This window comes from Dryobates pubescens, chromosome 2 (assembly GCF_014839835.1).
Source record: "Dryobates pubescens isolate bDryPub1 chromosome 2, bDryPub1.pri, whole genome shotgun sequence".
Lineage (NCBI taxonomy): Eukaryota > Metazoa > Chordata > Aves > Piciformes > Picidae > Dryobates > Dryobates pubescens.
The window spans coordinates 29,432,350-29,458,410 of NC_071613.1; the positions used below are offsets into that span (position 1 = coordinate 29,432,350).

Here is a 26,061-nt window from a genome sequence, read left to right on the forward strand (position 1 = left end):
AAAAGTATAGAGTGGTAGCCAAAATAAAACTCTGGTAATAGCATAGCCACTAAATGCATGACGTTCCCCAAGGCACACCTACTGGGTTGCAGTGAAAACATCAGTTTGTGATACATGTGGTGGTATGTGCTATACATTGTTTGACAAGATTGGATATTGTAATCTTGGGCATGCTAATTTCAGTCCCATCTTGTCTTATCAGGATGATAGCAGAGTAGCTTTAATGAATGTAGACATCCCTCTACTTAATTATAAATTCTGCAACTAGATAATTAAAAATCTGCTACTTTACTATTTATATCATTAATTTCAAATTATTCTCATTATGCTTTACTGCTTGACAATAGTCTGTATAACAAAAGACACTTACTGTGCTCAAGGCAGTGGTATTTAAGGGATGTTGAGCACACATATTTTGTGTTAAAGGGAAAAATGTATGTTAACCATTAACAGAAAGCTGATCTAATTACTCATAAAAATGAGATTAGAAATTAATTGTTTCAAACATATACCAGGTAAGACCAAGGAAACATATACTGGTGTAAAATGTACTTTTCAGAGAATATATTGATGTCAAAATGACCCCTGATTTGCACATTGCAATGGCAACATACGCTTTTGTCATGGGAATTTGTAAAAAACGACGAAAGTGCACAATGTGCTGACTATGGGGAACCGTGAAGCTCCTGGGATTTAACAGAAAAATCTTGCGTCTTCACATTCATGATTCTCATCTGAATTGTGTTTCAGTGGTGTAGTTGAAATTGCTGGTTCTGATTCTAGTCAGAAGACACTAACTATAAAAATTAACCTATCTCAGCCTTGAATTTAGGCAGATTTTGGTATGCATTTGGGTTTTTTTTGTCTGCAATTTGTGGTTCTGGTACAGTTCCAGGCAACCAGCACCAGAACAAGGGGACACAGTCTCAAGCTGCTCCAGGGGAGGTTTAGACTCGAAGTGAGGAGAAAGTTCTTCACTGAGTCGCTTGTCATTGGAATGGGCTGCCCAGGGAGGTGGTGGAGTGACCGTCCCTGGAGGTGTTCAAGAGGAGATTGGATGTGGCACTTGGTCTAGTCGTGAGGTCTGTTGAGACAGGTTGGACTTGATGATCCTTGGGGTCTCTTCCAACCTTAGTTATACTGTGATAAGGTGATCCTGTGAAATTTTGCATGTATGAACAAAGAAAGATGTATCGCCATGAAGAAGGTAAAGAGAAAAAATCTTGGCAGAAACCTTGAAGGATACCATGACTCAATTCTTGTTTACAAAATATAACTTTTGGTGTGTTTCACACTCTCTAGTCAGGTTGTTTTTATTTTATATTGCTGACAAGCTTTTGACCCTTGGTAAAAAGTATGTGCACTGAGCTACTTCTGAGCACCATTTTCATATAAAAATATTGTTGACTAGGTAAGTGACTAGGCCAGTCAGTCTCACCTCTGTGCCTGGCAAGATCATGGAACAGATCCTCCTGAAGGTTTTACTAAGACAGATGGAAAATGAAGAAGAGGTGATTGGTGGCAACCAACATGGCTTCACCAAGGACAAATCATGCCTGGTTAACTTGGTAGCTTTTTATGATGGAGTTACAGTATCAGGGGATAAGGGAAGAGCAACTGATGTTATCTACCTGATGTTATACTGTCCTGCATAATGTGCTGGGAAGTAAATTGGAAAAGCATGGACCTGAGGGGTGGACTACTTGCTGGATGACGAGTTGGCTGGATGGTTGCACTCACAGAGTTGTGGTCAATGGCTCAATAGTCCAAATGGAGACCACCGATGAGTGGTGTCCCTCAGAGGTCAGAACTGGGACCCATGTTGTTTACCATATTTGTCAGCGATATGGACAGTGGAACTGAGTGTACCCTTAGCAAGTCTGCAGATGGCACCAAGCTGTGTGGTGTGGTTGACATATTGGAGGGAAGGGATGCCATCCAGAGGAACTTGGACAAGCTTGAGAGGTGGGCCCAAGCCAACCTCAAAAAGGCCAAGTGCAAGCTCCTATACCTGGGTTGGGGCAAGCTTGAGGAAGGTGGATTTAGAATGTATGTTAGAAATAAATTCTTTACAGTGAGACTGGTGAGGCACTGGAATAGGTTGCCCAGGGAGGTGGTGGAAGCCTCATCCCTGGAGGTTTTTAAGGCCAGGCTGGATGTGGCTCTGAGCAACCTGATCCTAGTGTGAGGTGTCCCTGCCCATGGCAGGGGTTTAGAACTAGATGATCTTTAAAGTTTCTTCCAACCTAAACAATTTGAATCTATGAATCTATTTTCAGACAAGTTTATTGTAGATTTATTCAACGGAGTTAGAGGTTCTGAGCACAAGCACACTAACAATCTTCAGGATAGTCACCAGTGATTCCAGTAGGAAATATTTTGTATTTCTCACTCATATAATGGTATTCACTTTCTCTAGCAAGAGGTTGAAGGATTCTGTGTTGGTTTTGCACACATACTTTTACAATCAAATGAGCTGATGCATTTGAAATGTGTTTTGGAGTTCTCTCATATCTAGACTGCAGTTAGCAGGAGAGCCTCATTTTACATAATTTAGTCATACTAAGAGCTAACTTTACTGAGGGGGAGAGAGAAATATTTGATATACAAAAAGTTCACATTTCTTGTTTGCTGCTTATTTTTTCTCTCTGTAAATACTGTTGCCAAAAAATAGGGTGAGTTTTCTCCTGTATCTCCTTAAAGTTTTGCTAGAAGAGATAAACCTCTCACTACCCTTCTGTCATGAGTACCCATAAATTTGGCAGACTTGGAAGGATGTCAGCACAGTAAACAGAGACATGGCAAGAAGTGCGTGTGGTGTTGGATAAATGCTGAGCTGGTGTAAGGAGGAAAATAATGTAGGTAATTAATATGTAGAATAGCAGATATAACTCTGTGAGTCTTCTTATCTTTTCCAAACAGTACTGTGTATTGCTAAGGACATAATAGAATCTAGATAGAAGGAAAAAATGTCAGATCATTACTGTATGCGTTACATTTTGTGAATATCTTTGTAATAGAAAGATAAGAATGATCAAAATGTTATTGTGTTAGAATAATAGATTTCTGAGTCATGCACAAGACTTTTTTCTTCTATGGCCATGTTACATATCTGAGGATAGAGCTGAACTCAGAATCTCATTTATCACTATTTGTAAGACTTTAAAATGATGAATGTCAGATTTCAAGACATCTACAGGGAAACTGCTATTTAAAAGTAATTTTTGCAATCAGAAAGCAGAGCTCTGGTATTATTAGTGTTGCTGTTTCAACAGAACAGTTTTGTAAAATGATATACAATTACTTGTAGAATTTTTGTGGTTGCAGCTCCTTTTGTATCTAACCAACAGATAATGACAATGTGACCAAAGAACACAGTTGTTAGAAAATACACTGCAACAAGTCTTGGATACTACTAATCGCCTAGGGAAATGCATGTGTGTATAGTTCCAGATAGTTTCCATGTCTGTCAAACTGGATGCCAGAAATTGAATGAGCTGATGCACGGAAACCAGAAACCAGAAAACGTCAACAGCTGTTCATAGACCAGAGCATTTTAACCAGTGAAAATGAAGTATGTTCCAGAAAACTACAAAATAGCTGGGCTTGGAGGCTGTAGTAAAAACAGCACAAAATACTTTCAAAATACAAACATGAAAGAAAATCTTATTGTACCTAAAGCAGAATTACCTGAATAACTATTATAAATTGTTTTTCATATACCATTCATCAAAACAGGCCTAGTCTTTCCTGTTGTCTTGCTATGATTTATTTATTATGCGTGACTCATGGTTGTCTAAATTTTGTTTCAAGTTCATACTCTGCCACCTACACAGGAATTTTAAACTGGATTTGAATGCCAGTTAAGAAGAAAACCTATGTAGTGGTGAGGTAGTCATGATAGATTCTTGCCTCTTTATTACGTTCTTTCAGAGAAGAACTATTGTATATAGAAAATTAATACAGCCTATCATGCCTTTTCAGACTCCTTATAATCTACTCTCTGTCCTATATCAAATGCCCATATATTTTCCATGGAGAACTGCAGTTTAGCAAAAAAATTGTTTGGATCACACCCTTGCTATTGTCCAATAGCCACATATGCCACAGTTAACTCAAGTCACCCTTTCTGTATAATTTTGGAATTCTAAACTGGAATTCTACCTTTAATTATTGGACCAAATATTTGTGCTAACATACAATTTAACCATTATCTTTGTGTTAAAGATGTTATTTTTTGCTCAATATTCTGTAGCTCATCCGTACTAAGCATCTTGTTGCCCTTTTCTCGCTTAAAGAACAGGAGTATGTGTGCTCAGTAGTTGCTCTGTTGTCCAGTATGTAGTTGCCATTATATGTATATGTTTAGAAAACACATGGCACATCACTTACAGTGTTGTCCAATAAAGACTGAAATTCCATCCACTGTGGCCAATAATAATATTGCACTGGCTCAAAACCAAGGAATGCCATGTTTTGACTTGTGGAACTCAATGCTAATTTAGCATCGTATATCCCACAGGAATTTCTTTCTCCTCATTTCCTCTCCTTTTCATCCCCCTCTAACCCTTCACTGAAGATGCAGAGTATAAAATCCTAATAAAATCAGGTAGAATCAAACAAAATTAAACTCTCATACTGGTTGTGTGTGATAATTGTAATTTTTAGCATTTCTACTTATTTGCTTTGAGCTTTGATAGTATTCTTAAGATGTAGTAAGATATGAAAGCAGAAGTAAAGAGCTCATAAACTTCTTTAAATCAAATTCCTGTGCTCCAGAGCAGAAAGTCTCAGCAGGGACATTAATCTCCTGCATGATGTAAGCCTGAATTTCTGTGTGCATGTAAAACAAGGAAAGCAAGTGAGAAAAAAATCAATTCTTACTTACGAGAGGTAAAAATGGAAGCCAGAATTTAAGGGTTCTGGCACAAGTGTTTTCACAGAGTTTTACCATGTGTACGACAATAGATCCAGTATCATTTTTCACCTTTTATACCTGCATTCTGAATGAGTCATGATTATCTCCAGTACTGTCTAGTTTTTCACGCTTGGAGAGGTCACTAGGTTAAGATTTAGAATAGGTTTTACTGACGTCAACGTGAAGAATAAATTGAGACTGTCTTACATGTTTACAGAATGCAGCAAGCTGAATGCAAACCTGGTAGAGCAGGTGGATGAAAACCTGTTCTGCCTGATCCATGACAGGATGAACTATGCTGAGGAATAGGGGTACCAATATGTAGAATGTGTGTAACTGTAATTTCTCTCAAACCATTACAAAAATACAATTTTAGTAGGTTGTATTCTATATTAAGCATCACATGCTTGTGATAAAGATTTGTATTCTGCAGCAAACAATCACAGCATCTCCTATAACATATTTCTGGGCATAGTACAAGAGATCCAACATCTGAGAAATTTTATTGACTATAGAGAGAGATTTGGAGGGCCTTCATGTGGATTGGAAGCTGGTAAAAGGGGTGTCGAGAAATATATAACTCTCATTATAATGAAAATGCTGTGACAGCTATTCTGTCTTGTAGAGAGCCTTTGAAGACCCTTGTCTTTGCTGACACGACAATGATGACACAGGTGAATTTCACATCATCTGCTCCTGCTTCTTATACAGAGTTGAAATGCTTTCCTGTATTCAGCCTTATGGAGTGGGTTTAATCCAATAATCACATAAATAACTAATTTAAAATATTTTTAGGAGTTTCACAAGGTATGCTGACTTTCTACTGTAAAAAGTTTCATTTTCATGCTTTAGTTTGTGATTTAGTTATATTACAAATTTCCTACAGAGAAACGGTGCGAGGTACAGTGCTGAAAAGTAAAATAGCATTCTTGTCTTAGGTCCTGCTTTAAATTTTTACACATGAAACCTATAAATTAAAAAAAAGGTGTTAGATTTTGTTGCCAGGATTAAGGATCAAAGTTCAACATTTGTATGCAACGGCAAAGAGGTGAGAGTCAAAAGCCCAAATGGTATACTTGGTTGATAAATGGTTTTATGCATAGAAAAATCTCAAACTAAACAGCATGTTCAGTTAGAAGCTAATAATAGCAGTTGATTACTATAGAATTTTAGAACAGTGAGATTGGGTGGTATATTCTGAGATTATTTACTCTATTTCCTCCTCCAAGGCAAGGCTAATGGTTTCTGAAAGGCATTTATATAGCTTGTTAAAAATTTGCTCTGAAAAGCCTACTCACTGTCATTCTGTGAACAGATTCCTGCAGAAAGTAATGTGCATGTTTTTTTCCCTTTAAAAGCATTCTTTTCACCATTGAACCTTTATTACCACAACTTATGGCCCTATGAGCTATTTTACAGCCCATTACTTCCTGACCACAAGGATAAGGAGAATAGTTTGTTTCCATAAACTTACACAGCTATGTTTATAATCTGGAAGATTTTAAATTATGTTTGTGTCACAGTTTTAGGCCCAGCTGCAGATGAGCCCCATGCAGCTGCTTAGACAACTTCCCCCCAGCCCTGTAGGATGGAAATGAGGCTTTGCAAGTGAAAGGTAAAACCCGTGTGGTTTGAGACAGGGAGAACTTAACAGAATAGAATTAATATTGTTATTCCAGTTGTTCATTCAATACTAAAGTAGAATGGAAAACGAGTAATATAAAATGTGACATGATCACTTGATGCCAGTGCACCAAAACCTTGTGCCTCACAAACTCCTCACCTGCCAGTGTCAGTTTATATAGCAGGCATCAGTATGGTATGGAATAGCCTACTGCCTGACTTAGCTGGTTATCCTGGGGGTGGCCCATTCCAACTTCTTGTGACGAACATGAACCCTATACTAGCCAAACACAGGACAGTCGGCTTTGAGTTTTCTTTTCTTTTTAAAAGCTACATTATGCGTAACTCCCTGCTTTCCCTCATATAAAATGTTTCCTGCCTTTTTGTTTTCTTACGTTTCTATTGAACCCTATTGCCCCAAATCAGAAAAGAATGCTTCAGGTGAGCCTTAGAAGTACAGAGCAAATGGAAAGCTGCTTTTCTGAAGGATACTCCCCTTTATATGTCCCAGGGTGGTTGGTTTTCATAAGATTGTGATAGTATGTTTAGTTTATGATGCAATTCTACTTTCCATGCATTTTCTGAAGTGTGACCTAGCCAGCAGCTCCTTGTCCAGCAGATTAGTCCTGTGTGTATGCAGAACCTGGTATTTTTTATAATATCTTTTTTTTCCTTCCTGAACACTTCTGCATTTTTTTGAGGACATTCAGAAAAGCTTACTAGATTAATAGTGTCAGTGCTGGACCAAGTATTACATCCAAACTATTGAAGGTTTCATTGAATAGTGCTGACCCTGAGTCAGCAAGGTTCTTAAATAAATTATTTCTCTACTTGGAAAGAATTACCACTCCTTTGGTACACTTTACCAATTATTTCTCTTACTTATATTCAGGCAGTTTCATAAAGATAGTTTCTGTTTTCACATATAAGGCTGATCATGCATTTGTAGTATTTTTGTCTTCTCTTTCTGCTGGTCCTTTCACCTACCTTTCTACAGAGGTAGATGAGCCCTTGATCCTGAGCAGCAATGCCTACACGTATCTTCATTAGTCAGTAGATATTTTACCCAGAACACAGAAAGAGCCAACTGTCTTACACATACAGATCACTGGTTCTTAAATTTAAAATCTTAGTTGCCCATAGCTTTGAAAAGAAAGTGGGGAAAAATAATTTCTTTTGGCAAAGAGCTACAGATCAACAAGAAATATGTGGCATTAAAGCAAAAAGAATAAACTGTTTTGGAGTCTTGCTCACATGTAGCCTTATGTATTGAGGCACAGTATTATATACCAAATTACTTAACTGTTGCTATAGATCTCAAGGTTAGGGAAATTCAGGGTTTGTGAGCAGTAAAGTGTTATATGTTTTTGGTCCAAAAAGTGCTTTCATATGAACATATGCATGGGAGATGAAATCAAAATAGCTTGCATCCCATAGAAAGAGCAGTGTTCATCAGTTGTGATGGGTAATCAATAGCAGTAACAATTAGAAATTAAATTTAAAACCAAACAATTCTGGAGTTTTCAGTTTGAGTTGCATCCAGTCTTGGCAAATTAAATAAGATATTTTTAGAGCATCATTTAAATAGATTTTTACCATTCTAATTATTGCTGAAAGAATTAGGATGAAGTAAAAAATATTATGGAAATTATCTATAGAGGACTTTTTTGCTTGAAAGCGTTATTGTAATTTTAAAGGCTTCCTCATGCAAAAAAAAATGCACCTCTTCAATGCATTCTGTGTATCAGATCTCGGTATATCCTAGAATTGACAGGTACTACTCTGATATGCTCTAATATTGTAATCGGCAAAAAGTTACATGCTGGTGTAATACATGTGATTTTTCCACTGAACAATACAGGAATAATATTAGTGGGACTCGTGATTCAGGCAATCTAGTTACCCTGTCTTATCTTCCTGAAATGTGCTTTCATGAATCTGTGTGACTTATTGAACATGTAGACATGGTTTCTAAATATTTTAGGGAAACAGTCAGTGGCTTGTTACTGTGTTGAATGAAAAATTGCCCAAAAAGCCTCTTTGGAAGATGAAAAATAATGCAGTTAAAGTGATTTTATTACTATTATATATTAGTATTTTCTTTCCCTGTTGTCTTCTTCTTTTAATTTTTTATTTTAAACATCTTGAAACTCCATGTAATTAAAGTAATTACACTGCAGGAATTTCACCTTACCCAGTTAGTACTTTTTACAGTGCCATGTTTGAATGGAAGTACCATGAGCAACAATTAGCATTGGAATAGGCCCAGAAAAATTTACTTTTAAGCTGCATAATAGTTTCAGAACTGATAATACTTCTAGATAAAAGGTAGGGAAATTCAGTGGAAAACAAATATATTTGCTATATAGGTCTCACTATATTGGGAGTTTGGAGATTTTTTTTTTCTTGCTTTCTTGAAACTCTTAGAAGATAACAGGATTTTTACCCTGAGCTACAGATAATACCTCTGAGTAACAGAAGTATATCAGTTCTACACACATAATGTGAAACAGAAATAAAAGGGAGCTTTCTTTGTGATTTTTCCACTATCTGTATAGACAATGAGTAGACACACTTCAAAAAGCAGCAAAGTATTTAGAAATACTGAAACTCAGAGCAGGAATGTTTGTTGTGGTGAACGGAATAGAATCCATTTGAAGGTTGGTCACAAGCAGTGTTACCCAGGCCTCAGTTTTGGGGTTAATCTTGTTTAATATATTTATCAATGTTCTGGATGAGGGGATTGAGTAAATTTGCAAATTACACCAAATTAAGTGGGAGTGTTGATTTGCTCAAAGGTAGGAAGGCTCTGTAAAGGAATCTGGACAGGCTGGATCCACCATGTCAAAACCAGTTGTATGAGGTTCCAGAAGGCCAAGTGCTGAGTCCTGTGCTTGGGTTGCAACAACCCCATGCAATGGTACAGGCTTGGGGCAGAGAGCTGCCTGGAATTTTTCCTTTAGATAATTAGTCCATGGCTGTTTCAAGGAAGCAGTTTTATATAGAGAGGGGATCAGTATAGAATAGAATAGAATAGAATAGAATAGAATAGAATAGAATAGAATAGAATAGAATAGACCAGGTTGGAACAGACCTTCAAGATCATCACGTCCAACCTATCAACTAATCCAACCCACCCACTCAACTGAGCACCCTATCAAGTCTCTTCCTGAACACCTCCAATGATGGTGACTCCACCACCTCCCCTGGCAGCACATTCCAATGGGCAATCACTCTCTCTGTGTAGAACTTCTTCCTAACATCCAGCCTAAACCTCCCCTGGTGCAGCCTGAGACTGTGTCCTCTTGTTCTGGTGCTGGTTGCCTGGGAGAAGAGACCAACATCCGCCTGTCTACAACCTCCCTTCAGGTAATTGTAGAGAGCAATAAGGTCACCCTGAGTCTCATCCTCTCCAGGCTAAGCAACCCCAGCTCCCTCAGCCTCTCCTCATAGGGCTTGTGTTCCAAACCCCTCACCAACTTCGTTGCCCTTCTCTGGACATGTTCCAGCAAGTCAACATCCTTCCTAAACTGAGGGGCCCAGAACTGGACACAGTACTGGACACAGTTTCTGGGTCCTTTCAGGCTAACCAAACTTGACACTATCACTCTGTTGTATAAGCAATATATATTAACTCTAGAAAGAGATTTTACCACTGAACTGCTATTTTTTATTTGTGAAAATACATATTTCTGGAATGTTCATTATCTCTCCTTGTTATATATAGTATTATTTAATGGAAAATGCGTAAATTTAGTAATAATTTGTGAATAATGTGGTATGAAATTTTCCAGTCATATACAGCCAAAGACACAGTGTTACTTATCTTGCCTCTTCTGTGAATTTACAGTGTCCCTCAAATTCAGTCTGATAATGCTGGTGTTGTGCACTTAACCATGTAAGTCCACTCTTCTCTCCCTCCAACCAATAATACAGTTGCAAAAGATGCCCAACCTGATCCTACTTATCGCATGTCAATAACTTCAACTAGCACATACTGAGTGCTTTTCAAGAGTTAAGCCACAGGAAAGCTCAAGGGCTGGGTCCTAGGGAAGAAACAGCTGCAGCAGGTCCTTTCCTTCCTCAACAGGAAGGGGGCACACGGTTCCAGGGTACAGTGCAGCTGGGATGTACAGCTACACGATGATGGCTTGCTGCTGGTTTACTGCTCCTCTCACCCGGTTCCACGTTTCCCATCAAGCCCTGTGCCAGCACAGCTTTATTGTGGGCCTTTTTACATGCCCAGGAAATGGCATCTCACCTGAACCACTTATGACTTCAGCTCACTGAGAGCCACGGTCAGCCGCTTCTGCTTTATAGCTTTGTTTACAGCCTGTGTTCACTGCGGTTGAATTCTTCCTGATTTATGTCAGTGTGATGTCAGAGCAAGCTTCTCAGTTTGGATCTCTGTTGAAATCTTATCTTGCAAACAGTAACAGTTTGCTACTGTCACTATCTGAACTTGGTCATTTCTGTTTTCCACACTTATGCAGCGTCAGTTTGTTTTATGTAGTTATGGACCTACCAGCTGCAAACACCATATTCTGCTTCAGCCAACTCTAGGTTATTAGGTTATGAATGCTAAAAATTATGAGCAGTGCTTTAATTTGCATAGTTATATCCACACATCATCCAGAGTGAATAAAAGCCAGATTGTAAAATAATTACAATCTCCTGAAGTAGAGCCAGCCCCACAGACCAGATCCATCCATCTTCATTAATTTGTATACAGTTCTTTTACCAGAACAAACTTTCTGAAGGTACTCACATGGGAATGCTGAAACAGCTGCACAACTTTTATTTTGAAGAAAAAAAAATTGAGCCTCAGAACAGTGTGTTTTAAAGAGAGAGAGAGAGAGAGTGACTCTGCATTTAAGACTTTGACCAGCATGTGTAAGAAGTGCTCTCATGGCTGGAATAATCTGACAAATTTTTACCTGGGTAGCACTTGGCAAAGCTCCCCCTTTTTCTTGCACAGTTGAAAGGAATCCAGTACAATTCCGTGCTTCGATCAACTTGACTCCAGTTTTGCACAGACTGGTTTGGTACTGCACAACCGTGCCTGGCTTATGTGGCCTCTATGGCCCTTTTCTGCTCCACTGTCAGAAAAAGGGAGGGAGGCTTCCCCCAGCACCAAAATATCATTCTGTGTGTTCTCTGCAACACAGTAGCTAAGAACAAGTTTCCTGATTACTCCCTGGTCTTTTTGGATTTACTTGCTGGAAGAAGTCTTTTGCTCCACTTTAAATGGATGATTGTGTTACAATCAAGAAAAAGCATCTCCAAAGACCAATCTTTAGGTAAGTCATGCTGTTACTTTGAACTGAAAATGTCATGAACTTTACTCTCTGCAGCCTATATGAACTTAAAGTTCATATGCAAACACACAAAAAACTGTTTATGAGAAAGAGTGTAATACTGCATAGCCCAGTGATTATGTGCTCAGAATGGCCCTTTTTTTCACTTGTAATAAGAATTCATGGGAGTTGTTTTTCTTCCCTTCTCTGTCATCTGCATTCCCTAAAGTTTTATGTGGGTTCGTCTTTATTATGAAAGAGGAGCAGCATAGCTCTTGAAAACTTTTGTGTGTGTGTTTTGTTTTCCTACAGCTCTGCAGTCCCTCAGTGTATTGTGGAATTATAAAACTGTTTGAAAGTGAAACACAATTCTTGGTTGGTTTAGCTGATTATTTCTGGATGGCAGAATTTTAATCCTTCAAATGATGCACCTTTCAGTAGTTTGCTTGCTGGGACATGCAGCCAAGTGCTTAAAGTATAACTAGTCTGTAAGACTCTGATAGGATGGGTTCAAGTTTAAAGAGTAACAAGTTGGAGTTTTTGTGAAGTGGTTCTTCACTGATTCCTCCCTATGTTAGTTTGGGCTATGAAACATGTTTTTATTTTATATTTTCAATTAAATTATAAAATTATTTTTGCAGATCAGGGTTAGATCCAGTTTACTTGGGCTTTTTACCACAGGAGAGCCCTTTCTTTCCAATAGTCTAGCTTCAGACCAAGTGACTTTGGGTGGGAAATAGTTTGTCACTCTGCTGTGAGTAAGGAAGCAGTGGCTGTAAGACTAAATAAACCTTCAATAGTTCACACTTCTGTTTATGGCTGGTGACATCTTTAACAAAACTCCAGCTCTTACTAGGTGACTTCAATAGGATATTGTAACCACGTGTTAATAAGACAAATATTATAGATGTTCCTTCCCAGGGCAACAGGATTTTTATTTATTGGATGGCGATTACTGAGGTCATATATTATATGAGTACAGTAACAGTTGGAGAACTTGAGAGTAAGTTCAGATAGATAGTCATGCTGGCATTGTGTCCTAATAATGTTATATGTGGAGAAAGCATTCAGTAGTGTTACAGCTCTGGTACAGAAAGACAATCTGGACATTAAAAGGTTACTATGGGAGTTAGCTGTTAACCTTAAATTTGAATGTGCTGTGTGGATTTGCTGTGCAGTTTATATCACAGAATAGATTAAACATTTTGCACTTCAGTAGAGATAAGTTACTTCACAGAAAGCTTATGACTGACAATTAATTGATATTTTCTTCAAGTGCTGCCTTTTTATTTAAGATAATAGTTTAATAGATTTCTGTTTAAACATCCATAAACTGTAACTTAAAAAATAAAAATAAAAACAAGCACAATCTTAAAAATCTTTTGGGGCCATTAGAACTGTGGGTGAGTAAGTTCATGTTTCCTGGTGTGTTCAGGCATCTGCTGTAGAAATCTGCTCTAGCTAGTGTAGTACTGGATAGTTTGCATGAACTTTCTTGACAGATGTTTCCCTTAACTGTCTTGTGGGAGTGAACTTAACTCAATGAAATACAAGAAGTTTCAATATTCCTCACTGAAATCCATTCCTGCAAATCAGTTCTAAATACGGAACGGCAACTAACTACTATTGGCATGCTAAATTCAGAGCAAGAAAACCCCTAATATGGAAAGCCCCCTAAGAGTCCATGGCTCTGCAGTGACTCTTCTGGCAAGAGATCTCTGTAATACTACAGTAAATGCTTAGGAAACGTTTTCAAGGTCGAGACCAGCATAATAATTTAGGCAGCTGAAACAGAAAGACAATATCCTTATGCCATAAAGATCATATCATGTACAGTAAATACAGATGCTATCGTAGTGCATTAAAGAGCTGTTTTTTTAATGTGTGTTCATTTTCCTTATGACTTTGGAAAATATTCTCTAGTGAAAGTGTTCTTATGTATGAATTGTGAAGATTTTGCCTCAATTATTAACTTTAGGATTAACTCTCATTTTAACTTTAGGATTAACTCTAGTTTTCCATCCCTGTAGTTTAAAGGGTGTTACTGGGCATAAATCTTACACTGAGGTAAGTGAATCAACAGTCTAGTCAACTGATTCCCCCCAAAAGAGTATAAAAGAGAAGAAAATATAAAATTATCCCAATTTTATATATATTTGTATTTGCCCATGTTTCGCCTACAGCCAACATTTATAGCTACTCTTAGATACTGGATTTTGAGAGCTGTGCAGAACTTAAAAAGTGCTTGTAAACTTCTGCTTAGCAAAGTTACATTTACAGTGGATCTGTACTTTTACTTGAGTTACCTTCCCAATAATGTGAAAAAAATGGGTTAAGTACCTATCCTAAATAACCCTTCAATATCACCAATCCTTTACACAAGATTTGGATTAGTATTATATTTCAAGATGGGAAACGCAATAATAAAATATATTTCTCACTAATTTTCAAGGGTGGTTTGTAAGTTCTGAATTCATGAGAAAAAGTAAAATTATAAAAATACTGAGAAAGAAGTGTAACTTCTGGTATTTGCTGCCCAGTAATTCTTGGAAATAATTGAACAATTCATTCACAAATACAACTGTGTGAAAAAGGCAAGTTTATGAATCATGTTGAACTGATTACTAATGCACAGCAATTTTGATAACATTTTGTAATTGCATCAGAAACCAGCTGCCAAATACTTAGAAAGTCCTGCATTCCTTAATATCAAAAGAGGAGTCTGCTATATGATAAGATGTATTTCAACTTGTAGCTTGGATATAACACTGGCTATTTTAATGCTAACATAAGCATAAATTACTGAGGACATTCCATATTTTTATTATGAACAGCATCTTGAACATGTTTGCTATAACTGGAGATGGTGAAATTAATTCAAACAATAAACAAATCAGTTTTCCCTTAGCAGTGGGAGCTTCATAGCTCTGACATTTGAAATGGGATTGAATAAAGCCATGTAACATATACTTTAGGAAACAAATTTTTCTTGACCAGCTGCATGTATTTAGAGGTGTTTTGCTAGGATTTCTGTTATTATAAGAATCTCGCAGTTTATACTGAAGCTATCTCTTCTTGGCGGTGTGTTTTATGACTTAGGTCTTCCTAGTCTTGACTGAGAATTGAAGTGAAAGGATGAGAGTATCACAGGAGAGGTTGTGGTTTTGTATCTCTGCCTTGGCAAGAGACCCAATGATCTTTTGAGATTTCCAGATCAATGGCAGTTGGATAATAACAAAAAAAATGTCCTCGCTGTGTAATGTCTTTAATTTAAGGCTCTTAATGGGTTTAAGAAATATTAATGCTTCAAATAACCTCTTTGTTCTGCTCATTTTCTGCGGTCTCGCGCAATTTTGGATCAAGGATTTTCAGTCAGAGCTGTAGGGACAGCAAATGAATCCTCATACTATGATAACTCATTGATGGTAATTTTTCTTTTTTTCCCCATTTGGGGGTTCCATCTACTCTCTTTATCCTGTGGCATCAATATAGCGTGTACTTAACTGAGTATTTGTTTTTCCATTGGTATAACTGGTGTGTGCATCTTTTTGAGTATTGTCTGTAGAAGAGGTACCAAATCAGAATACAAAGAGGCAGCACCTTAGATTTTTAGTTCCTTAGAAGCTTCCCCACACCCTCCCGCCCCCCCCAAAAAAAAAGAAGACTGGTTTCTCCCTGTATTTGTAGTGGCCTTCAAATGGGTCCAAATTATTGTTATCTTTATACTGTATGTAGGGAAATAGCAGATGTATGGGAAATGTTGCCAGGTTTGTGTTGAATTCTGCACAGGAACTGCAATGAATGTACATTATATATCATTATTGCTAGTGCTTTATTGTAAATTAATGTAGCATATTAATTTAATGAGTGACAGTTTTTTCCCATAGTGTAGGAGGAAGGTGGGCAGGGATGAGAAGTAGTCATCCTATGCTTCTTGCTCTAAGGCTGGAATTTAAAAACACAGCACCACAAGAAGACCATTAAATCACAGTCTGTTTCTTGGTTGCCCCTTGCTCTAACGGCTAAGTTTGCTGCAAGCTCTGTAAAGCTACATAGACTTGATAGCCATGCCCATCCTGTTGGTGATGTTGCTGAAGGTGTTTTCTGCCTACATGATTACTTCTGCCTTGTCCCGTGTGGCTTTAATGGCTACAGTTATGGGTAAATAGCCAAAACTATTGCATAATTTCATGTTGGTTTAAACCATCAATAGATTTTTTTAATAAGTGACAGTATCTTAGAAGAGCTAACTTTCAAATTGGAATGAGAAAGTCAGTGGTATTAAAAAGTAATAATTAAAAAAAATGGGCTTTGGGAGGAGGATCGATAGGACAGGAGCACCTGCTCCTAAACTGGTAAGAAACTATGAAAAAAAGAATTTGTTTGAAGCTATAAGTAACTGCATTTTTGAGGTGTATCCAGAAGACTGTGATTGCTCTAAAATGTTCTTAGAAAATCTGGCTAATAAATTACACTACTTTTGAGAACCATGGCACTTCTGGGAAAAAAAAAGTAAATTTGGACAGTAGGCCACATTTTGTAAATTAAGAAATCAGGAATTAAGGAGCAGGCAGAGTCCAATTTTCAGACAAATGAATAGAATAGAATAGAATAGAATAGAATAGAATAGAATAGAATAGAATAGACCAGGTTGGAAGAGACCTTCAAGATCATCACATCCAACCTATTATCCAACCCACCTAATCAAATAAACCATGCAACCAAGCACCCTGTCAAGTCTCCTCCTGAGCACCTCCAGTGATGGTGACTCCACCACTTCCCCTGGCAGCCCATTCCAATGGGCAATCACTCTCTCTGTGTAGAACTTCTTCGTAACATCCAGCCTAAATCTCCCCTAGTGCAGCCTGAGACTGTGTCCTCTTGTTCTGGTGCTGGTTGCCTGGGAGAAGAGACCAATCTCTGCCTGTCTACAACCTCCCTTCAGGTAGTTGTAGAAAGCAATAAAGACTCCCCTGAGCCTCCTACACAATGATACACATTTATTCAATAAAGAGATTAAAAAGTGGCAGAACCAAATATGTTAGAAATGCATAAGAAAAGGAACATTGCTTTTGCACTTACTGTTTGTAATTTAAAGTTCAGATACAGAACAGCTGTCCAAATGTTAGTATTCATCCCCTTGATCATATTAGAAATAGGTGACTAAATACATGGTAGAAATTTTGGCAAGACAAAACCTGATTCAGATTAAATGAATTGCTATGTTATAGCGTAGTGTGCTTTATAATGTAGGTAACTTGGCAATGACCAGGTAGGTTGTGAGAGGAAGTTAGGAGAATGTTTAGAGCCATTCCAGCAATGGTAATGTAGATTGCTATTGAAGTGACAAGGGAAATCCTGACTGGTTTTAAGAATGGACTAGTGAAAAGTGTCATTTGTTCTGGTGCTTTCAACAGCTAAACCCAAAAGCTTTTGATGGTTATGAGCTGTTGCACTTTTATATTTTGGACTACTGAACTTCCTAACTTAAGAGAGATCATTAATGAGGTTGATATTGTTGAGTTCTATATTGTATTGTTTACATTGAAGTGTGTTTATTTCTGTGTTGTGTAGTCTGTTTTGTTCCACACTGGGTAACACTTTGTAGGGAAAATACCATAGGAAAGCCAGTACTGTCTATGTATCTTAAGCTTTTTCTTACAACTTTCCCTTTACTTTGTTCCCATTTAATCAATAATTGATTTAACACTGTCTTTGATTGTAGACTTTTGAAGAGGAAATGTTAAGTGGGAATTGATACGTATTCAGCAATTAACATTTTCATCTCTAAGGATTACTGTTGGAATTAAAGTATCCTTTTCTTGCTTTGGAAGATCATTCTCAGGAAAGTCCATTTCCTCTTAAGGACAATCAAGAGGAGACTTTTTCAGATAGTAGCCTAAGAGCAGCAACAGAGCAGGCATAGACAGTTGCTTTTCAGAGAAGTTAAGAAAGGAAGAGTGGAACTTCTATGACTCCTGAACAAATAGGAGCTATGAGCAGTGATTGCAGTGTCACTAGACTGTCACCTGGCTTTGAGGTAGTTAATTCTTCGAAAGGAGAAAGAAATGAAGAAGGGTCAAGAGAAATTTCAAAAGACACCAGACAATGAATCTTTTGCACATCTTACAAAATGGAGAGGCAAATAAGCACCAGAGAAACTGAATTATGTGGGGATCTGAGGCTGAATTAGTTTTTCCCTGGTGGGCTAATCTTATTTTTCTCTGAAAAGTCAGGAATCAAAATATAATTCTTTCTGGGGTGGAATTAATTTGTTCTGGAGGCAGATTGAAGAAGTAAATTATATGTACAAGTATTTGTGGTCCTGGAATTGTGAAACATTGTATTGGAAATATGTTTAATCAGATCTAGCAGGCATAAAAAACTCTGTTATGCTCTGTTCTTCACTTTTTTGAAACAAGGCCAATGAGTGAAGAAGAAACACTATAAATGGATGTGGTGAAAAGAAATCACTGGCCCACCACACAGATTAGCTGTGATTTTCAAACTGGTAGGAAACAGAACTGTAGCAAAAGATAAGTGTCACCCTTATTTCACCTACATTGCAGCTCTCAGTTTGATGGGAGAGATTTACTTTTACTCCTCCACTGCATTACCCTTTTCTTGAAAGTCATAGGCTTAAATCACCTGATATGAATACTACTTTCTGCTTTTCCAAAGCAAGATTTCCTGCAGCTCTCACACAGCACCTGTCTTGTGTCAGGTTAGCATGTGTCTTATCCATCTAAGAAAGCCATTGATGAAAACCATAACTCATTCACTGCAATGGCTCCATCAAGAAAACATAAGGAGTTAGCAGAGGCAATATTCTGTCTTGCATATATAAGTAATAGGCAGATTTTACAGCTTGTAAAGGTAGATTTTTAAACTGTCTCTGGTGGTGAGAAGGATGCATGGCTATGCACCTGGCTGGGGTCATGGACCAGGATGAATGCAGGAATGTAGTGAACTTCTTTTATACAGCTTTAAAACAAAGGTTTCTATCAAATCTAGCTGAATATCTTCCAGTATAATTGTGAGTAATCACAGGGATATCAGTTTTAAAAACAGAGTAGGCTAACTTTCTGGATTACCAGGTTGACTCTGTCCATGTAAACTCATTCTAAGGAAAAGAGATCTTGATCTCCCCATGTAGTAGAGCCACATATGATGGGGATGGTCACAGTGCTGAGATGCTCATTAGCATTTTTCATTAGTCTGACAGCAAATTATCTTCCCTAAATAGGAGAATGAGAATAGAGTAATTCAGGAAGATATGACATTTAAAATAATTATTTCATGGTTTTTCTTCTTTTTCTTATAAAGTTTCAGCCTATTCTGTGTTTATAATATTCTGACTTACTGTTAAGGACCTTTCAAATAATGTAATTAAAAAATTATTTCCAAACCAGGAGAGAACAGTAAAGAACAATCCCAACCATTATTCTGTTTATAATTGGATATCACAGGAATCTTGACTTCTGAAATGTTTAATTTTCCATTAAACAGGTTTATACTTCCAAGCACTCATTTTAATTCTTCAAAATTTCTCCTTTTATGTACATAAAAAGCCAGATAATAAACAAAAATGCAAACTGTCTACTCACCTAAGAATGATAACTATGTTGATTTACTTTACAAACAAATCTGAAGGTGAAAACAGAATTTGGCAAGGCATTTAAAAGAATTTGTGTTTTAAATATGTCTAACTTTTTGACATGACTATGACTATGAGGCAGCAATGAGAAATTCATGAAGAAATTAGCAAAGCTGAAAGAGAGTCTTGGGAATAGTTTATGCAAGGCTTTGGAGCTATTATCCCAAAGTAATTTACAACTTTATTTTTAAATTGTTTTAAAAATATGAATTTTGATGACCTTTATAGGGTGTCAGGTAGGATAGGACTAAGGGGATTGGAAAAAAAAAAAAATGGGTAGATTCAAATAGGATGTTAGGAAGAATTTCTTCACCATGAAGGTGGTGAGACACTGGAACAGGTTGCCAAAGGAAATGGTAGAAGCCCCATCCCTGGAGGTTTTTAAGGCCAGGCTGGATGTGGCTCTAGGCAAACTGATCTAGCATGAGGACTCCTTGTCCATTGCAGGGGGGCTGGAATTAGATGATCCTTCAGGTCCCTTCCAACCCTAACAATTCTATGATTCTATGACTGCATATGATGCACTGGCAAAAACTTGTGGTTTTCTGAGCTCAGCTGCTAGTGTGCAAAAATGGACTTATTTTGGTATGTTTTCAGACAAGGACTTAGTTTGCTATTGCAACACTACATTTAAAATGCTATCACTTGCTTTAATGTTCTTTTCTGGAAATCTGGTTTTATTCAGAGTTTGGAAACCTGAAATCAGAGAAAAGAAAGAATGTGGAAACTTCATGCATAGTACAGGATCATCTAGAAATACTAATTTGACGAATATGAGCAGTTCAGTTATGTTAGTCTTAATCAGTATCCGAACTTGTATACATGAACTTGTAGATGGGCTTCTGTGTCTTCATTTATATATTGTGATCTCAGTATAAAATTAGCATGATGTGAAAATAACCAGAAAAATGCAGATTTTCTTCTGGTATCAAGTATAACTCAGTTTTACCTTTTCTATGTGACTTTGTATGGCATTATGTTGTGGAGACATAACTTATTTATTTATTTATCTATTTATTTATTTATTAAACAAGAAGCCTTCATGGAAATATAAAAAAAGAATATTTTCCATTAATTCACCTTCAAGTTTTGAAATCATGACTGTATAATCATGGCTGGATAATAGGTGATTCATGAGCATGGGTATTTACAGATCATTGTATTATTATGAGAAAATCTGCCTACTACAATTTATTAATCTTGTAGATTATGTTTTACCATAACAAGAATAAATCCAATGTCTTTTACTACCTTTGGTCCTTTGTTACCATTTAGGAGACTCAGTCCAGACTGACACCCTTTTATCCTAAGTGATGCAGTGACAGAGACTGTCAGTTCACTTTGATGATGGACTTATAAAAAGTTAAAATTGTTAGTTGTCTTATCAAAAGGAGAAGGTAACTCAGGGGGATGGCTGCGGATGGATGTTCAGTGAATTAAGAGGGAAAGCCAGTCGTATAGATGGTGCTGGAGGTGGAGAAGCATTCACAGTTAAGAGTGGAGGAGGCAAGCCTTGATGTTTTTAAATAGGGAAAATCACTGCATTCTAGTAATAGTAGGAGGGGAACAGACCTGGGCTTTGAGAAAAATTGAAGATCTGGTGATTGTGGGTAAGAAAGGGCATATGAAAAGGGTCAAATGAGAGGATGGGGCACAGCATAAGCAAGTTAGGGTGTGTTTACATTGTGAATTAAGTTTGAAAAATCAAATTTCCTTGCTTCCACAAACCTTGAAATAGAGACGTGGTTTCTCCAGCACTGTGTGCACCCATTGCTGCTCCAGGAGCTGCTGAGGTGCCCCATAAGCTCACGCCATTGTCAGGCTTGCAATGGCTTCTGCCAGTGCCAAACCACATTTTGAATGTTGCTGTTTCTACTCCAAGAGCTTCCCTGCTGCTCCAAATCTCTGTGCTTCCTCTATACTTTTCCCCAAGCCAACTCCTTTCTTAATGTGGCCGATTGGTCATGTTTTCAACATTAAAAGGTTTGGGAAAGTACCTTTTCACAGTTTTATGTATCCCATCCACACATATTTCCATTCATGCTCCTGTTTTAACTGTTGATGTTATCCGGCCCTTTTGTCATAGATGGACCCTGCAAACACCCCCAGAGATGCAGATGTAGAGTCAGGATTTTATAGAGGGTGTCAGCACCAGGAGTGAACTTGATGTTGATGGGGATGGATATGGAAACATAAAACAATGGAAAAGTCAGTGACATTTTTTTGGAAGTGAGAGAGGGACTATGAAGAGAAACTTCACAGAGATTATATGAAGCAAAAGGAAAAAAAAGAGGGGAAAAATTAATAATAAAGAAGTTAAAGCAAAATTAAAAGAGGAAGAGAATGAGTAATAGAATATAATGAGTAGTGTGGAAATGTAAAGATAAGCAGGTGGTGAGCTGACAAAGAAATTAATGAGAATATGGACATTTTCAGTTTTACATACTTACTCATCCCTTAATACATTAAAACATAAATTGTGTTAATTACTCCATGTTATCTGTAGGTAGATGACAAATAGTGGCACTGGTGAAATATTTAACGCCGGCCTAATAGTCTGTTTGGGACACTGCTTCTAATATACTGTTTTGTACTATTCCCAGGCAAACTTTTCTAAGATTAATGATGAATTCAAAAGACATTACAAGATCAGCCGAGTCATCTTCCAACTGGCATGAGTGAGCTTTGTAATGTTTCTCGTTGAAAATGTCTGACTCCTTAAAGTACTTTAAGGGATCTAAAAAATCTGCTCAGGAGGCAGATCCTGGTGAGGCTGTTTTTGTGTTTTTACTTTTTTTCTTTTTTTTTTTTTTTTCCAGTTTGCAAATATTAAATAAAGCAATTTCCTGATTACCAGAAATGTCAACTTACAGCTTTCCTCCAGACCTGCATCTAGCATTTGAAACACTGCCCAACACAGAGAAATGAAGTCTGCATCTGAAATTAAGTCAGATCTGGCACTTAGGGACATGGTTTCGTGAGACTTGGCAGCGTTACATTTATGGTTGCACTCAATGATCTTAAAGCTCCTTTCCAACCTAAACAATTCTTTGATTCCAATCTGCTGTTCTGCCATTCTGCTTATTGGAGCTCAAAGGTTTACAGTCCTTATTCAGACCTTAAAGAATGCTGCTCTTGTTATGTCGTGCTGGTTGTTATAGACTTTATGTGTAAATGTTTGTAATTTTTGAGGAAGTCATTTTGGTTTCCCGGTAGCATCAGCTAAGAAGCATTTTGTGCTGACCTGATCTTTCTTAGATTATTAGTCCCTTAATTTCAGAAAACCCAATTAACAGCACAAGAGTAATGGGTCCTGTTAAACTCTGATGCAAAAACTAATCATGTGTTTTCTCGCAGTTCTGGACAGACATGAACTGGAGCTTTTGTTTTATGTAGAACAGGTAAAATGCACTGGTGTAAAACTGATGCATTGCAGTAACCTTTTCAGTTGATAATAGACAATTACAAAGAATTGTTTAAACATTGTTGGGACTCAAATTCATAGCTTCCTTAATGCTGGAGAAAGGATTCCAGCACTACAATGTTCTTCATAAAAAGTAAAATTAAATTCATATTTTACCTGAATAACTGGGATTTTATTTCTTAAAAATATAATTTTCTTGTTGTTTTGAACAAAAACAAATTAACAAGTCTCTGTAGAAATGCATGCAGTTTTTAAACAATTTTTTAGCAAGACTGATCCAGCCAGAATGATTGCCCCTTCAGGGCCCAAATTAAAATGTACTGTTGTGTTACCAGCTCTCTTCTTTTACATTCCATCCTCTTGGAATGTAAAAAACAGCTTTAATTACTCTATTACCTGATGTAAAACCAGACTACATAAAGTTGTTCTTAGGAATCCTGAAGTCTGTGTCTTTTGTGCAGGCTGAGCAACTGACCCAATTTACCTTCTTTGCATATTCTCTCAAGATATGTTACTACAATGAGTTACACTGTAAAAATATGCTCAGTTTGAAAAGTTTGCTTCCTCAGCGTATGAAGGAAAAAACGTTTGTCACCGGCTTCTTAATAAGAACTTTATATGTGTACTTCTCTGGCTTTCTGTCACCTTTTTGCTTGAGAATACTAATTCAGTTCAAAATTACTCTTCAGGTGGTGTTTCCTAAATGTCTAGGGGTTATTATCATTTTCCTTTTCAATCTGTTGTATGTCTGTAGCTTTCTTCAGAATGTATTTCATTTCTCCAGAGAGATATTTTTTCAGCAACATATCATTTTAGTGGATGGCTTAGCTGATGGAAAGATAGTATGTCTGCTTGCATACACAACTCTCTCATAACACCTCACCAAGAATTGCTTTATGTTATCACCTGTTCTTACTCATGTTGTAATTCTCTGTGTAGTTTTGATTGTTTTCTGTATTGGTGCTGCCTCATTGTCTCCATCTCCTTTCTATAACATTTTTCCAGTTGTCTATATTTAATGTTTTTTTGTGTAATGAGCATTTCTTCAAATGAAATATTTACCTAGCCTCCTAGGCACTTGCAAATTTACCCATTCTGTTGACTTTCACAAGTTCTTGTCACTGAGCTTTATTTCATTATTCAGAGAATATGCTGTATGTCTGAACTGGTATCTTATGATACACAGCTTGAAATGTGCTCCTTCTTTGGCAGTGAACCACTGCTACCTATTTATTCAACCAGACATATCCTCATCTTAGGTAATTTCATCATAGCTGTATTTCCTTACTTTCTTTATGAGAATGTCTCATTAGGACAACAGGAAAGACTTTATTAAAGTCAATATATTAAATCAGCATTTCCTTCATACTCACTAGACCAGTTAGTATAGCAAAGAAGGAAATTAAAGTGTCTTGATGTGATTTGCTTTGGGCAAATTAATTATGGCTGGTTTTTGGTTTTGTGGGGTTTTTTCTTGTTTATTTGTGGTTCTGTTTGTGTTTGTTTGGTTGGTTGGTTTTTGTTTTTTACATGTGTGCTCTTATAAATTTAGGAATGTTTAGGATTTAGGAAAGGCAGGTCCTGCCTGACCAACCTGATCTCTCTCTATGATCAGGTGACCTGTGTGGTGGATGTGGGGAAGGCTGTGGATGTAGTCTACCTGGACTTCAGCAAGGCCTTTGACACCGTCCCCCACAGTAAACTGCTGGCCAAGCTGTTAGCCCATGGCTCGGACAACAGCACTCTGTGCTGGGTTAGGAACTGGCTGGAGGGCTGAACCCAGAGAGTGGTGCCACATCCAGCTGGCAGCCAGTCACTAGTGGTGTCCCCCAGCCATTCTGTTCAATATCTTTTTTGATGATCTGGATGAGGGGATTGAGTCCATCATCAGTAAATTTGAAGATGGCACTAAGCTGGGGGCAGGTGTTGATCTGTTAGAGGGAGGGGTTTAGGAAGAGACTGGATGGGGTGCTTGTTGCCATGGTTTAGTTGATTAGTGTTGGGTGATAGGTTGGACTTGATCTCAAAGGTTTCTTCCAACCCGGTTAATTCTATTCAAGTCTAAATGGATTTATTAAACATGAGATTTGTTTGTTTCCATGAATCTCAGTTAAAAGGAAGGATATATTTTCCAGATTCTTCTTTACCTTCCCAAAGATAGGTACTATGTACCTTTCCTTGGGCCTCCAATACACCCTCTCTATCACTTTGTGAAGCATTAGCTAATGACCAAGAGCAAGATTCAGCTACTTCCTTAAGTATGTAACAGTGAATTTCAACACTTTTTGCCTATGTGAATCAGTGTTAGTTTAATTCATTGTATGTTTCAGCCTTTCTGATTTCATTCCCACTCATACTATGTTTCTTCTGTTCCTTCCTATGTCCTTCCTTTTCTTATGTCTGTGACCTCCAAAGATTTCATCACTTTAAGCAAAGTTTGCACTTCCTTATTATAGTGTTTCTATTTTTGGGCATAAAACTGAAATAATGGCCCATCATCCCTCTCCTTCTATAATGTTCCCCGTTTCTTGAAACAACTAGTTGCCCCCAACTCCTTCCTACATACTTTGTGCTCTCTGCCATGTTATTTTACCAAAAAGACCCTCAGATGTCTTGTCTCATTGTCTTTATTTGCTTTTGTCAATTTCTATTCTTCCTTGTCTTGGTGATTTTCTGTGAATTTTCTTCATTATTTGGTCCTCATGGTAGTCATTCAATAAAGCTACTTTTTCCCAAAGGCCCTGTATCTTTCCAGTCCCTTTACTTGACACCATCTGTCTTACATATTTCTATTATTTATTTTGTTCTCATGGGCCTCTAGCTTCAGCTGAAGTAAGAGTAAGAATGCTTGCTGTATTGATGATTGCTTCACTGCTCTGAGGATAATGTCTGGCAGTGCCATCAGTGACCAAGGATGAACAGCAGCAATCAGAGAGTGGATTGCATGCCTCATGCAGAAAAACTTCTTTTGACCACTGTCTTGCCCTGACTTCTCCTATCAGGAAAGTGGTGTGTGAATTCTTTCACCATCAGGAATTACTTCTCTTAAAAGGAGCTTTGATATCTGGGTGGATAGGGGACTTGCAATGAAGCAGAACACCATCGGACATGTGAGGAGGCAGTGGCTGGCTTTACACAGCTG

General features: G+C 37.5%; 1 protein-coding gene across 7 annotated transcripts in view; it reads left to right on the top strand.

The window, feature by feature from the left end:
- The window catches only part of PDE1A (phosphodiesterase 1A), a 223,715-nt gene that overhangs the window by 94,188 nt on the left and 103,466 nt on the right, over positions 1-26,061 (top strand). The window contains exon 1 of one of the 7 annotated variants that reach the window (XM_054173845.1): positions 11,823-11,841. The exons of the other annotated variants lie outside the window; for them this stretch is intronic. The gene's annotated coding sequence lies outside the window, so the exon portion shown is untranslated. Of the gene's footprint in view, positions 1-11,822; positions 11,842-26,061 lie in introns of those variants that run through there. 7 annotated transcript variants of the gene reach the window in all.